Here is a 14,644-nt window from a genome sequence, read left to right as displayed (position 1 = left end):
AATATGTGTTCATTGTAGAAAGTTCGGAAAATACAGATAAGACAGTTCTACTACTCACTGCGGGGAAAAATCACTGTTGAAGTCTTAGGGTATTTCTTCCCAGCCTAGGATTTTTATTTTTGGCGGAAAACCAGAAGCGCACGGAACCTGTGAGCTTGAGGGGTTGTGTTTTAGCATCAAGTATCCTCCTGCTGTGTGACTCCTGCTGTGTTGTACAGCGTGGCTGTAATTTACCTACACCGTCCCTCACTATTGGAAATTTCGGACATCGAACTACTTTCTGATTTGTTATTATAAATAACTTTAATGAATCGCCTCTTCCATAAATAACCATGCACAGTCCTTGCACCAGAATTGTCGCGTCAAAGAGTGTGTGTGCATTCCGAAGCTCTGGCTGCCCCGTGCCGGTGCCCCGCTGGGAAACCTGTGCCCATTTGCCCTCCAGATGGTGCCTGGGTGAGCCCCCCCTCCGCACGCGCTCTCTCTCTCTCTCTCTCTCTCTCTCTCTCTCTCTTAACCCCTGCTAATTTAATGGGTGAAAGAACCTGTGATTCTAATAATGAATCCTTATTAGAAGGGTGCTGGCCACAAGCAGGGGCTTTTCAAGGTTTGCCCGGCCTTGTTGCAAGCCACAGCCTTGGAGCCAGAGCGGAGCGCGGAGCACTGTGACAGGTACACGGAGGCTTCCAGAACAGCTCTCTGAGCCCCCATCGCTTGAACTTCCACGGAGCCGGAGGGGGGGGGCGCAGGGATAGGGTCCGTCTCAGCCTTCCAGCCCCTGAGCTGTCTTCCAGAACCTCTCCTGAGAGCAAAGCCTTGGGGAGCCTGATGCCGTAAATACCGCCTGTTTGCCGAGCCAGGCGGGGAACCAAGCGAGGGACCGGCGGTTTGGCTCCCAGCACTCTCCTTTGCTCGTCTGTTCTAATTCATGGACGTTTGTGGTTATTTCCGCTTCTCCCTGCCTGGGGTGAACGAGAAGACTCGCAGGTGAGCGAATCGCTTCCTTTTAGGAACTATTCCCCAGATTCAGGGTCTCCCATCTCTGCGGCGCCCTTCCAGCCTTCACATTCTCTGGGCCATCCACCTTTTTAGAAAATTAACTTTACATTTCTGGGGTGGAGGGGGAGGAGGGGACGAGTTCCTGTTCACGGCCAAGAGCTCAGGAGACACAGAGCGAAGCTTCCGCAAATATAATGCAGCCAATAAATAACACCCAGAATCCACGAGCCAGGGACCAGGAAACCCGTGAAGGATGAACTGAAGTAAAACCCACCGGGTACACCTTTCTGAGCCCACCTCGGCCACCTGCCTGGGAGACCTGAGGCTCTGGGTTGGCCACTCCCAGTGCTGAGCCTGTGGGACTTGGCGTCCCTTTGCGCAAGGGTTGGGGGCCGTGTGAGGATGGCTGTGCCGCTCCGCTCTGGCAGCCTGCGCCATGTTCTCAGCAGACACTGGCGGCACAGGGCTACGGCCAGCTGAGCGGCAGGGCTGGCTGCTGACACCACCTCTTACCCAAAGATCCGCAGGCCAACACCTCCACCCCGCCCACGCCCGCCGGGGCAGGGCAGGCCTGGCAGCACCGCCCTGCTGGACCAGGCAAACCGAGGTATGGCAAAGTCAAAGAGGCCAGCCTCCTCTCCACTGCCTGTCCCCAGAGCAAAAGCCATGCTCCTGTGGGCATGCACTTCCTGCCACGGCCACGAGGGCCACGTCAGCCCCTGCACCTCCTCCTCCCCGCAATCACAGACTTCGGAGAGCCGTGGCTAAGCTGTTGGTGTCCCGGGAGACCATCCTGTCTTGGGGTGGGGTGGCCAGGCCACGGCTGGAGGGAACCTGCGTGGGACTCCGGAAGTAGCCAGACTCCCTCCCGCCAGGCACCTGTGTGGTGCCAGCCACCGCCCATGGCAGTGTCTCAGAGGGCGGGGCCGGCTGGGGAGGCTGGAAAAAGCTGTTTTGCTGATGAGGTGCCCGGTGTCACGCGGGCAGGAGTGCCAGGTAGCTGAATGCCGGTGGGGGAGGGCCGCCTGCCTGTGTCAGGCTGGCCCGGATGTGCCCGCCTCTCGGGCCTCGCCTCGCCCACTCCCTCCTCACACATTGCACAGCCTCTGACGCCAGCCCCAGGAGCTGCTCCCCACTCCAGGCCTCCAACCAGCCTCTTCCTTCTGCCCGAAGGCCTCTCCTCCTCCCACTCACCCATTAAACCAAAACAGGTCTCACCGCCACCATGGAGCCTTCCGTGATTTCCCATTGCCCAAGGCTGAGTCCCAGTCTGTGCTCCTGCAGCCACCTTGTTTTTCCTGTCACAGCCCACGTTATAATTATCCTCTCCCCCCCGCCCCCTCCTCCGCACCTCCTCCCTCAGACTGTGTGCGTCTGATTTTTTAAAGGTATGTTTGAATAACCATTGCATTCGAAGCATGGATTTCTGGATTCAGTCACTGGGGTTCAAAGCAGTGTGACTTTGGGCTGCCTCTCTCGGTCTCAGTGTCCCCATCTGTAAAATGGTCACAAAATCAGCCTCTGCCTCACCGCATGGTTGGGAGAATGCGTTGAGGATCCAGCCTGGATCCGCACATAGTGACAGTCACTCCCGGAACGCTTGGAAAACGCCACGTGAACAAGCCGTGTGGCATTCGTGGAGATGTGTGGCGTGCGCCGGGGCCCGGGGGTGGAAGTGGGTGGAGGGTCCAGCCAGCCCTGTGTGGGTGTGTGTCCCCTCCGAAGGGTAATGGGTTGCTTATTTATGGTCAGGGTGGGGAAAAAAAAAAAAAAAGACAAACCAGTGTTCAGTAATGACAAAGTAATTACCTTTTTATTATTTTTTCAATAGGATTCAGAGGGAGTGTGGGCCTGGCTGCGCTGGCTTCCCGGTGCTCTGTGCGACCCTCAATCCCACCAACACCAGGGAGAAGGATGGGGTGGAGGGGCCAGGGGTAGGGCTGCCTGGGCCACAGAGCAAGGGCCTGGGAGGTAAACCCAGGTCCCTGCCATGGCCAAGGCCCCGAGAGCCGTCCACACAGAGGGGCCGGGCCCAGAGCTTGGAAGATTTAACAGAGAGGAAGCTGAGGCCTGGGGAGAGGAAGGTACTCACCCACCCGCGCCCGTGCAGCTGCTCAGCGGCAGAGCTGGGCCCTGTGAGCCCCGTGGGGCTCTTCCCCGCCACGGGGCTTCTGTGAGATGGAGTTCTGCCCTGCCCCAGAGCTTTGCCTAGGAGGGGCCAGGTGAGCCTGTCCAGGCAGCCTCTCCAGGGTCCTTCAAGGACTGCTGAAGACACGATTTCAAGGCATCAGGACTTCAGATGTCGCCCAGATGACACCGAAGTGGGCATTAGCTACCCAAAACGCAGCCATCCGAAGGCCGAGCCCTCCACCAGCCAGTAAGGGACCCCCGACTTCAGCCTCTTACGCATCCAGCTGACTGTTCGTCCATCTGCTCACTCCACCTGTGAATCCTACAGACGCCTGAGGAGTGCCCGCCTGTGCCAGGCACCTTGCTAGGACCCGGGGCGCGGGGCAGAGTCTCGGGGCGCTGAGACGCACAAGGAGCAGCCGCGGAAGAAGATTCGCTAGTGTAGGCGGCGTCTCGGAGACCCCTAGGAAGCAGCACAGGGAGATGTAGGGGGCCTGATGGGGGCCCGGGGGCCTGTGCTTCCTGCCTCTCCTGGGGAACCCGGAGAGCCGGCCGGCACGCGGGGCAGATGCACGCCGTGCAGAGAAGGGGCCCTGGTCGGGAGTTTTTCCAATGGGAGGTCGGGAAGCTCAAGGGGTCAGGGGACAGGACGAGGACTCTCCGAGAAAGGACAGGACCAGAGCCTCTGGAGGACGAGCAGCAGGGTCTGTCCCGCCCCCACCCTGCTCTGCATCTCTTAGCTGCCTCCAGGGTCTCGGGACCCCCGGGGTCCCCGATGCCAGGGAGCGTGGTCCTCCCTCCCCCTCCCCCCGCCGCTGTGATAACCCACACGTAGCACTCTGCCCTCTGGAATTTATTTTAAGGTCTTGGCTTGTTTATTTATTTTATTTAGAGGTTTCTCGGCGCTTTGTGGGGAGGAAAATTCGAATGGGGTGATTATGAAATACTATTTCACCTCACTGTTCATTCACAACAAACAAAGAGAAATGATTGGTGATTAAAAATGCATTCTCTCTGCTTGTTTTCTTTTGTTTTACCATTATGGAAATATTATAAATACTGAATACTAATCTGGACCCGCAGGGACCTCGCAGGCCTTCTTCCTCGGGGCGCCCTCATACTGTCCTCCTGGGCACCTGGGCACCGTGCTGGACCCAGACCAGGCCCCATCGCCCAGGGCAGCCCCGCTCCGTCCTCACCAGACAGGGCCTCGGTCCTGGTCCCCTGCTCGGGCACGGCCCACTCAAGGACAACAGAGCTGCGACCATCCCTGGACTTGTAAGTTCTGCTCCCAGGGTCAGGCTGCCTGAGCCTGGCTCTGACACGCCCTGGCTGTGTGACCTTGGGCAGGTTCCCTTACCTCTCTGAGTTTCTGCTTCTCCCACCGGAAGAGGGGGACAAAGACACTTGCTGCCGCCTAGGTGTGCTTCAAGGGTGAAATGGGCGTCTTATCACAGGGCCTCGCCCACACAAGTGTTGAGGGCAAGGCTCCTCTAGGGATGCAGGTGCACCCCGCCCCCCGCCCCGGGTCTCAGCTCCTCTCTCCGGAAGGGAAGAGCTATGCCGCCGGCTGCTGACTCCGCTGCCCGCAGCTCTGGTCCGGTGGAGTGGGATGTCCTCACCTACCTTGGCTTTCACGGAGACCCTGGCTCCGTCCTGAGGACACAGCCTGCTCCCGTCTCGAAGCCCCCGTCCGCCCAAGCAGAGCCTGCTTTTCCTCTGTCTCTTTTTTGAGCCATCCAAAGCGCGTCCCCACGTCTTTCCATCACAAACAAATAAGCAGGAGTCAGAGGACTGATGCGGCTCCAGAATGTTCCACCGAGTCCAGATAAACAGCGCGGCCCGTGGTGTCCGCGCGCCTTTTATCTTTCACTTTATTTAACCAAATTAGCCGCTCTCCATGTCCCCTGCGTGTGAGTGTCTCTCGCCGTCATATAAAATACAATCACGCTTGCTTGCTACATGTTTCAGATACTTTATCATTAACATCAATTCCAGCCAAATTAGGAGTTTCTCCCAACATAATTGCCCTTCCCATTATCCAGCACTTTATTTTTTCAAAGCACTTTCCGACCATTAATTAGTTAACCCTTAGGACGCCCCAGAGCTGACGCTCAATGTCACCCTCCCTGTCTCCCAGCTGGGAAGGGAGGCTGGGGGGTGGGGGTCAGGTGGTTTGTCAGAAGCGCCCCCAGGATGTGGGGGCTGGGGCGATGGTGGGACCTTGGAGATCCTCACCCAGCCTCAGCAGCAGGGCTGGGCAGTGACCGATTGTCATCTGAGTTGAGCAGGTGCAGGTCCCCAAAACCTCTCCATCCCCAGTGCCCTTAGCCCCCGGCACCTCATTCTCACTGTGGCTTTCCAGACGAAGGCAGGGGCAGAATAAAAGACTGGCTGGGCGGTGGCATCTGGTGGTGCAAAGGAGGAGAGGGGACACCCGTCAGACAAGGGGACAAGCAGGTGCCGTGTCTCCAGTCCAAGCCGTGTTAGTGTTCCCGCAGCCAACAAGCACCCATCGAGCGCCTGCGAAGTGCCAGGGGACGGGCCCTCCCTCCCCTAGAACGTCGTTAAGTCAAGTGCCCTTGGCGTGACGGTTCTGGTCACGAACGACCCAAGCGAGGGCAGACTTGGGGGTTGTCCGGAAAATTGAATCTCTTGGGCTCCATTCCAGAAGTGGCTGCGGCTACCACCGGGGCCCAGCTGCCTCCATAATTCTGTCAGCTCTTTCTCCTTTCCTGGCGCGGGGTAGCCGCTGCCTCGTGGGTCCTCAGAGAGGTGGGCGAGCTGAAGTGCCGGTGCAGGCACCCTGGGGAGACTTGGGGGCGAGCCCACTGGGGCGCACAGGGTGATTGACCTCTCACCCGGGATCCTGCTTGTGGCTGCTGGGGACGCGCTGTTGAAGCCCCGATATTTTACGTTTAGCCCTCTCCAGATCCTAACTTCTTTAATGATTTTTTTTTTTCTTAAAATACACAAGCTGGCTCCCACCGGGGCATTGTCAGGAACCTTCGGAGAGGTTTTCCAAGACGCCCTGTGACTGGGAGCCGGCGGCGCTCACGGCTCCCTTGGGCAGCTCATCATCTCTCCACCGGGCACACTTGAACACCGGCTACCAGCCCGGCACCCGGACCCTGCCCTGCCGGCGCCTTCCCCGCCGTTCCTCCCCAGGGACTCAGAGGCGGGCGCTCTGTCCACCCCAGGAACACACCGGCCAGGGCAGTGGTGTGGAGACAACGTGGACGCCCGGAGTCTGAATCCCAGCTCTGCCACTGCCCAGCATTTGACCTTGGGCAAGGTGACCTCTCTATCCCTCGGCTCTGAGTGCAGTTGTAGGGAGCACCGTGTGACGTGTGTGATGTCACACCAGTGTGTGACGGCCTTGGCGCGGGACCTGGCTACGCTGAAGGCTCCGTGGCCCTGAGCGATCATTCTGGCCAAGGAGCAGATTTTTTTTTTTTTTTTTTGACAGGCAGAGTGGACAGTGAGAGAGAGAGACAGAGAGAGAAAGGTCTTCCTTTGCCGTTGGTTCACCCTCCAATGGCCGCGGCTGCAGCCGGCGCACCGCGCTGATCCGATGGCAGGAGCCAGGAGCCAGGTGCTTTTCCTGGTCTCCCATGGGGTGCAGGGCCCAAGCACCTGGGCCATCCTCCACTGCGCTCCCTGGCCATAGCAGAGAGCTGGCCTGGAAGAGGGGCAACCGGGACAGAATCCGGCGCCCCGACCAGGACTAGAACCCGGTGTGCCGGCGCCGCAAGGTGGAGGATTAGCCTATTGAGCCACGGCGCCGGCCAAGGAGCAGATTTAAGATTTTATTATGAGACACACTCTTTTTGTGTGCAACCTCCCCCCCCCCCCCAATCTCTCAAAGGCAGACAGAGAGAGAGACGGACACTGAAAGATCTCCCCTCTGCTGGTTCACTCCCCAAGTACCCACAACAGCCATGGTTGGGCCAAACCAAAGTCAGGAGCCTGGAACTCCATCTGGTTCTCCCACGTGGGTGGCAGGGACCCAAGTGCTTGAACCATCCTGAGCTGCCTCCCAGGGTGCGCGTCAGCTGGGTCGGAAGTGGAGCTGGGACTTGAACCCAGGCCCTCTGTTGCAGGATGAGGGTCTCAAGCAGCCTTGGGTCTGAGTGCACGAGCCAGGCGATGTGGTTAGTGGATACCCTAGTTCTTAACCTCGCAGAGAACAGACACACAAGGGAAGACAGAGCTAGAAGCCCCCGCGCCCCCAGCCTGCTGCCTGAGACATGTTGTTACCTCCCAGTGCCCATACGCTTCAAGTTCAGCTCCGTTGCCAGTCGCCGTAAGCCCGCCCGGGACTGGGCCCCCAGCTCCTAACCGAGTGCCTGGCACGCGGCAGGTGCTCCATCGCTACCAGCCGGATACTTGAACTGTCCACGGAACTCTGTTCTCCAACCTGGGACTTCTTTCTCACGACTCTGGGACTCTGTGTGATAATAAGAGCTCAGGACTGTCAAACACCATGGAGAGCTCTTTGCTCCCTGCCACGGCCTCGGCGCCCTCACAGGCGGACGGCTCTCCCCTGAGCAATGGCGCTCCCGCAGCCCGGCGTCGGTTGGCCCATTTATTTGCTCAACAGATATTTATTGAGTGGCAAGTGCAACTGGCCTGGGTTTGAATCTTGGCTCTACCACCTACCAGCTGGGAGGACCTGCGCAAGTGACATGACCGGGCCAAGCCCCGGGCTCTCACCTGTGACGGGGTAGGGGACCTCAGCTTGCGATCCACTGGGAGGCGCCAGGCACATGGCAGGCCCCTCATAAAAGGCATGCATTTATTTATTTTTATTTACTTTGATTTATTTGAAAGGCAGAGTGACAGAGAGACAGAGTTCTCCCGTCTGCTGGTTCACCCCACAAATGCCTACAGCAGCTGGGGCTGGACTGGACCAAAGCCAGGGGCCCAGATTTCCATCCGGGTCTCCCACGTGGGTGGCAGGGACCCAGTTGCTTGAGCCATCAACTGTAGTCTCCCAGGGTGTTCGCTAGCAGGAAGGTGGCTCAGAAGCAAAGGCAGGACTTGAACCAGGCACTCCAAAACGGGAGCAGGCATCCCACATAGGGGCTTAACTTGCTTGCTAAGGACCCCCAAGACCCTCATCCAGAGTCCTCGAGTCTCAGCCCTGAATAGAGAGCCCTCCTGTCCTCGTCCATTTGCTGCTGTTATAACAGAATACCACGGACTGGGAACTCATAAAGTAAAAAAGTTTGGGGTGGGCATTGGGGCACAGCGGGTTAAGCTGCTGCCTGCAACGCTGGTATTCTGTATCAGAACACAGGTTCGAGTCCCAGCTGCTCTGCTTCTGATCCAGTTCCCTGCTAACGCACCTGGGAAAGCAGCAAAACATGGCCCAAGTGCTTGGGCCCCTGCCACCCTCGTGGGAGACCAGGATGGAGTTCCAAGCTCCTTACTCCCGCCTGGCCCAGCGCTGGTCATTGTGGCCATTTGGGGAGAGAACCAGCAGGTGGAAGACCTATCTCTCTCTGTCTCTCTCCCCCTCTCTCTGTAATGCTGCCTTTCAAATAAATAAATATTTAAAATAGCAAAACAAACAAAAATCTGCTCTTGTGATAATGAATCCAATGTTGCCAGCAAAGCATGCATCCCACCTGACAACCGAAGCGCCTCTTAGAGGCCCCGTCTCCCAACACCGCCCCCGGCCGTGTCAAACCACGGAGGCTCTGAGAGCCCGGCACAGGAGCAGCCGGGTCACCTTCCCGGGTGGGCCCTGTGAATGACACTGGGCCAGAGGCGGGGCCATCCTGCCCACCGTGGGACCACTGCTCCCCCTCCTTCCACCAATAGGTAGTGAGGCTTAGCCTGAGGCCGGCCAGGGGCTAAGGGTTTAAATCTCACTCCACCCTTTCGAGATGGACTCCCCCATCATCCCCACTTCATAGACGGTCAGACTGAACTTAGTGAGCTGGAAAGACTCACTCCTCTCGGCCCCCCGCACCTGGGCCCGTGTCCAGCAGGTGCAAGGCAGACACTTGATAGATGTTTGTTGAATAAATAAAAACACCCCAAGAGAGCGAGGATGTGAAAAATGATAGCTACTACTCCGGGGGCCGCCACGCGCCAGCCACGTCCTACAGACTTTCCCCACGGTGTAACTCATGGCATTCTGCAGCCATGTGTGGGCCGGCGCCATCACCATCACCTCCACGCATACAAATCGAGACCCAAGGAGACCCAAGAAGTGACTTCCCCGGGGGTGCACAGTAGCAGGTCGTGGGGCTGGGAGCTGAGCCCAGGCAGTGGCTGCTCCCCTGGGCTGCGGAGCGCCTCCGGGGCCTCTAAGGGAGCTGGGGCGGGGGCGGAGGGTGTGGGGGTCTGGGCGCCCTGCCCCTCGGCTCTCCCTCGGCCTCAGCTGTGTTCTCAGCCGGCGTCCAGGCGAGGGGAGTGTTTCCTCCCCAGCTCGGTCCCCCCCGTTACCTACACAGGGAATTAAGACTCAAATCCGCGTTTGACACGATGCAGGAGGATGCTAAGTACTTAAGCGCTAATTAATTAGCGAGCTGTACCCGCTGCCACCAGCCGCTGGAAAAAGCCTCCGACAGACCCCTAGAGCACCAGCGCCCTCCCTGCCACGGAGGCCAGGCACAGGCCGTGCACGGGGACGGGAGGCAGGGCCGCCGGAGCAGCCCCAGGCCCAGCCTTTGGAGCCAAGGGGGTCCAGACCAGCTGGAATCCCTGCCTTTCCAGAAACGGGGACCCTGCCAAGCCAGAGCTCTCCTGCGACTCGGATGAGCAAGCGTCAGTTTGTGTGACTCCACAGCAAGCTCGCAAGGGACGACAAGACGGAGCCCTACAGCAGGGACACTTTCTGTGGCCATCGGGGCACGGGGAGGCGTCCCCGACAGCTGTGGCTGGGCCCAGAGGCCACCAGGCCTCCCAGTGCTCATAGGCAGGGACCCTCTAAAGCCAGCCCCAAGGAGGGAGCCCCAGCTCTCTTGACCTTGGTTTTGCCATCTGCAGCTGGCCACGGCTGATTTCCCAGGTGGGACAGGTGGCAATCAAACCCTCGGGCTGGGACGTCCGCCTGGAGTTGCCTCCCCGCTCTGCCGCTTCCTGGCTGAGTGATGGTGTGCGAGGCACTTTCTGAACCTTGGTTTTCTCAGCTGTAAAATGGGACTAAGTACTTCCAGAGGCCGACCGAGGTGACACACATGGGCGCCTCGTGCAGCGCCCAGCACGTCGGAGCGGCTCCACCCACATTTATTTATTTATTTATTTTTGACAGGCAGAATTAGACAGTGAGAGAGAGAGACAGAGACAGAGAAAGGTCTTCCTTCGGTTGGTTCACTCCCCAAATGGCCGCCACGGCCTGCACACTGCGCCGATCCGAAGCCAGTAGCCAGGTGCCTCCTCCTGGTCTCCCATGTGGGTGCAGGGCCCAAGGACCTGGGCCATCCTCCACTGCACTCCCAGGCCACAGCAGAGAGCTGGCCTGGAAGAGGAGCGACCGGGCCAGAATCCGGCGCCCCAACTAGGACTAGAACCTGGGGTGCTGGCGCCACAGGCGGAGGATTAGCCTAGTGAGCCGCGGCGCCGGCCTCTATCCACATTTAATCTTCATCTTCCCACTCAGCTCTCAGGATTCTTTGGTGCCTGTAGGGCAAGCAGTCATCCCGGTCTGCTGAGACTGTCTTGGGTTTAGCACTGAATGTCCCAAGTCGTAAGGGACCCCACCGTCTGGAGCAAAGAAGGACGGTCATCCGAGCTCTCTGGCAGCCCAACGACAGTGATGAGAAAGAGGGCAGAAGGGGTCTCCATTATACCTTCTCCCGGGCCCCAGCCCCTGGAGCCCCTCACAGAGGTGACTGGGTTTGGAAAGGGCCAACCGGGGACCGGGACCTGGGCAGGACAGCCGGGGCCCCGGCCCTGCGCTCTGATGACATCCCCAGCCTGCGTCAGCTCTGGGGCCTGCAATATTTGCTTAACAATTAGCCCAGAAATGGCGCATCGTTCAGGGTAGAAATGAGAAACGTTTCACTGGGGCTTACTCTTCCTTCTCCTCCATCCAAACTCCTCGGGGCCTTTGGGAGGGGAGATGGCGTCTCCGGGCCGGCACCTCGAGGACAGGCCGAGGCAGGAGTTGGGCCACCCTTGCTCCCGCTTGCCCCCGCCGTCCCCAGGGGGCAGGGGACAGATCCTCAGTCTCTGCAGGTGCCCAGCAGAGGGGACGTCAGACTGGCAGCGAGTAAGGCCGGAGGGTATTAGGTGAAGTTAAGACAGCTGCCCCCGAGGCCTCGCCACCAGCCAGGGAGGACGTCTCGTCCCCATTTTCCAGATGAGAACGCTGAGGCTTTCAGCACTCACCAGAGCCAACATCAAAACCCAAGGCAAGGGGCAGGCGCTGGGCCTGGTGCCCGAGACGCCACTCAACACCCCTCGTCATAGTGCCTGGGTTCGATGCCCGGCGCTGGCTCCTGACCCAGCCTCCTGCTAACACAGTGATGGTGCAGGTGCCTGGGTCCCTGCCGGCCACAGGCAGGATCCAGATTGCATTGCTGGCTCCCACTTCCGTGGGGCCCAGCCCTGGCTGTTGTGTGCATTTAGGGGATGAGCTGGTGGATGGACACTCCCTCCCCGTCTCCGTCACTCTCTGCATCTCAAAAAAAAAAAAAAAAAAAAAAAGTTACAGACAAAAGCTGGCCAGGAGGGCAGTGGGGCACTGCTGTCTGACAGGTTGGGGGAGCTCAGTCTGTACCCCAAATACCTTATCTAGGGCTGAGCCAGGGGGCCGAGCGGAGAGCAGGGGGCTTTGCCCCCTCTCCAGAGCTCACTCCACCAGAACCTGCCCCCTGCCCAGCCCCCAGCCGGGGCTGCCCTCCGTGCACAGGATGGGGAGGGCAGGAGGCGGGCCTGGCTCACCTGCCAAGTCTGGTAGCAGGGAAATGGGCCTGGTGCGGAGGCTGAGGTGCCCAGGGCGGGGGGTGGCCGCCAGCCAGCAGGGCCAGGCAGGCATGCAGATGTCCTCAATCTCCTCTCGGTGCCACCTCCTCAAGGCCTCATCCTCAGTGCTGGGGCAGGACCGCGACACTGAGGCTTGGGGAGACCACACATGGCCAAGCCTGTCTGGCTCTCGACTTGGCACAACCAGGCTCAGCCAGGTGGCATCAGCCCCATCCGATGGCATTAACCCAGTCAGGCCTCTCGGATTCAAACCCTGACCCCCCACTTCACAGCCATCATATAAGCGATGTCGCTGTGCCTCTGTTTCTTCACCTGTGAAATGGGTCCATACACAACCTCTTCATGGGGTTATCACGAGGGCGCAAGGAGGCAGTGTGTATATAGTACGGGGCCCTGCCAGCACTGCCCGGAACTGTGGGATAATGCAGGATATCAGGACTTGTGACATGGGCTGCCTCTCTGGAAGCCGCAAAGCTGGCAGGAGTCCTCCCAGCGGGCTGGGGTCTCTCTACCACCCTGGAGTCTGTGGCTCTCCACCCCTGTTCCTTGGGAAGGGGCCTTCCCATCCCCAGCCGTCTCTTTGGGTCCACTCTCAGAGCCCTGGTCCTGAGCCCATATTGCCAAGCGAGTGGCACCTGCTGGGCCCCTGCCCGCACGCAGAGGCCAGAGGGCACCCTGGTCCAAGGCTGTGTCCTGGGTCCTCGCCCCCAGCTCATTCTCAAACTCGGGGCGCCTTGCCCGACTCTGGGCTCTGGGCAAGCTGAGGGCAAGGCGGGGCGGGGGTGGGGCCGAGGGGAGCGGAGATCTGGGAGCCTGGGCTGTCTGTGCTGAGAAGGAGGATCTACACGTCCCGCAGCCGGCAGGCTCCCCCGTACCCACCCACCGTGACCCTGCCGCACTCCCTGGCCAGGCCTCTCCCCTCTCCTCCCCTCCCTGCCGGGGAACCTGGCTTCTGCTTCCTGCCTGCTCCCCGCCCCGACCCTGGACCCTCGGACCCTCGGTGGTCAGCCCTTCCCTGGCGCCCTCCTCAGCCTGGTGGCCCCTGAGTGTGAGGCGGCGCCGGGTCCCTGCCCTCAAGGCCAGGTTGAAGCGAGCCCACAGGGACCAGCTCGCTCACAGCGGACGCCTCCTGGGCAAGCGGAGATTGGGCGCCTGCCTATTCTGGACTCGTGGTCAGGCGTGGATCCCTGAGGCCTGGGGCCTGGGGCCTGGGGTCTTGGGGGCATGGGGAGGGTGGCACAGCACAGAGAAACGGGCTATGGGAGGGAGTGTAGGGTGTGATCTCCTCGCCTACAGGCCGGAGAGCACCCGGAGCTGGACCCCTGCACTAACACCTTGACTCCCCTCCCCCACCTCTTGCCCCCTGGAGCACAGCGAGGGGCTCGGCACACAGGAGGGGCTCAGTCATCGCAGGCTTAGGAGAAGGGTTGGACGGGGTCCTGCTTTTCCTAAGCAGGAGGGAAACAGAGACCATCGTGGGTCGCAGTAGTCAGGGAGGGCTTCCTGACAGAGGTGCTGGGACCAGGGCCTCCAAACCTCCCGAGGCTCCTACACCTGGGAGGGCGGAGGGCGGATGCTTTCTAGGCACAATGGAGCCGGGGACAGAGCGGGAGGAGCGGGAGGTGTGGAGTTGGAAACAGGGTGGGTGGGGAGACTTGTCTGCTCTGCGCTTGGGAAAGAGCCAGGCTGCCCACGTGGGCATGCATGCCCACACCTGGGACCCCGACGTCCAGCTCTGGCTGGGGGAGAGGTGATGGGGGCCTCTGGGTAACCAGTGACTGCAGGCAAGGCAGGGTGCCTCCCCACCCCCCGCCCCAGAACACGGGGAGTGCCCTGGGCAGGCCTTGCCCAGGCTTGGCACTCCGGCTGCGCCCTCCGCCCTAGGACGTCCTGTACCGGGAGGACCTATTAAAGGGACAAAGGTCCCCATAGGGTGCAGGCACCCCAGGCTCAGCCCTGGCACCTGGCCCAGTTTGGGCTGCAGCACGAACCCCCACTCCCAGCCCTGCTGCGTGGGACCTCAGGGTGCAGAGCAGGAGGGACCTGGGTCTCGGGGTGGGACCACCCAAGTGGCAGGCGCCCCCCACCTGGCAGGATCCAGGCAGGAGGCGAGGAGGTGGAGTGCTTCCAATGAACCCTGGAGTCTGGCGGTCTGGAGTTCGAATCTGGGTTTGCCCCTAACCAGCTGTGTGACCTTGGGCAAGCCAGCCGACGTCTCTGGGCCTCAGTTTCTCCCCGTCTTGGGTAAAAGAGAGCTAAGGAGAGCACCTGCTATTGATGAGTCATGAGACCATGCCTGGCGGGAGCCGCCACACAGGGCGCTCGGCGGATGGTGCCTGTCTGTCGCTTGCTGTTATTAGGTCAGAGGGAGGGACAGGTGGACGCCACAGGTTGGTCTTGGGCGTTTGCTATAGGACCTGGGGAAGAGGCAACAGCTGTGAGGTCCTCGGAGGTGTGGGAGTTCTGCAGCCCCTCCCCAGCGTCCCCAGTGGGCCAGGTGTCGGGTGATGGGAGCGTTAGGAGAAGCCCCGCGGGACGGCTGGCCCGAGGTCTCCACTGGCGGGCTCAGGCT

General features: G+C 60.2%; 1 long non-coding RNA gene across 1 annotated transcript; it reads left to right on the top strand.

Moving 5' to 3' along the window:
* Window positions 1–361: 361 nt before the first annotated feature.
* Window positions 362–4,119, top strand: LOC149125842 (uncharacterized). The gene is made up of 3 exons (XR_016236781.1): window positions 362–456; window positions 575–987; window positions 2,831–4,119. It is a non-coding gene; the product is annotated as an uncharacterized LOC149125842 (long non-coding RNA).
* Window positions 4,120–14,644: the final 10,525 nt, after the last annotated feature.

Source organism: Oryctolagus cuniculus, chromosome 7 (assembly GCF_051225735.1).
Source record: "Oryctolagus cuniculus isolate XC-2025 breed Fujian yellow rabbit chromosome 7, ASM5122573v1, whole genome shotgun sequence".
In the NCBI taxonomy this organism is placed as follows: domain Eukaryota; kingdom Metazoa; phylum Chordata; class Mammalia; order Lagomorpha; family Leporidae; genus Oryctolagus; species Oryctolagus cuniculus.
This window is presented reverse-complemented; position numbering and strand designations above follow the sequence as displayed.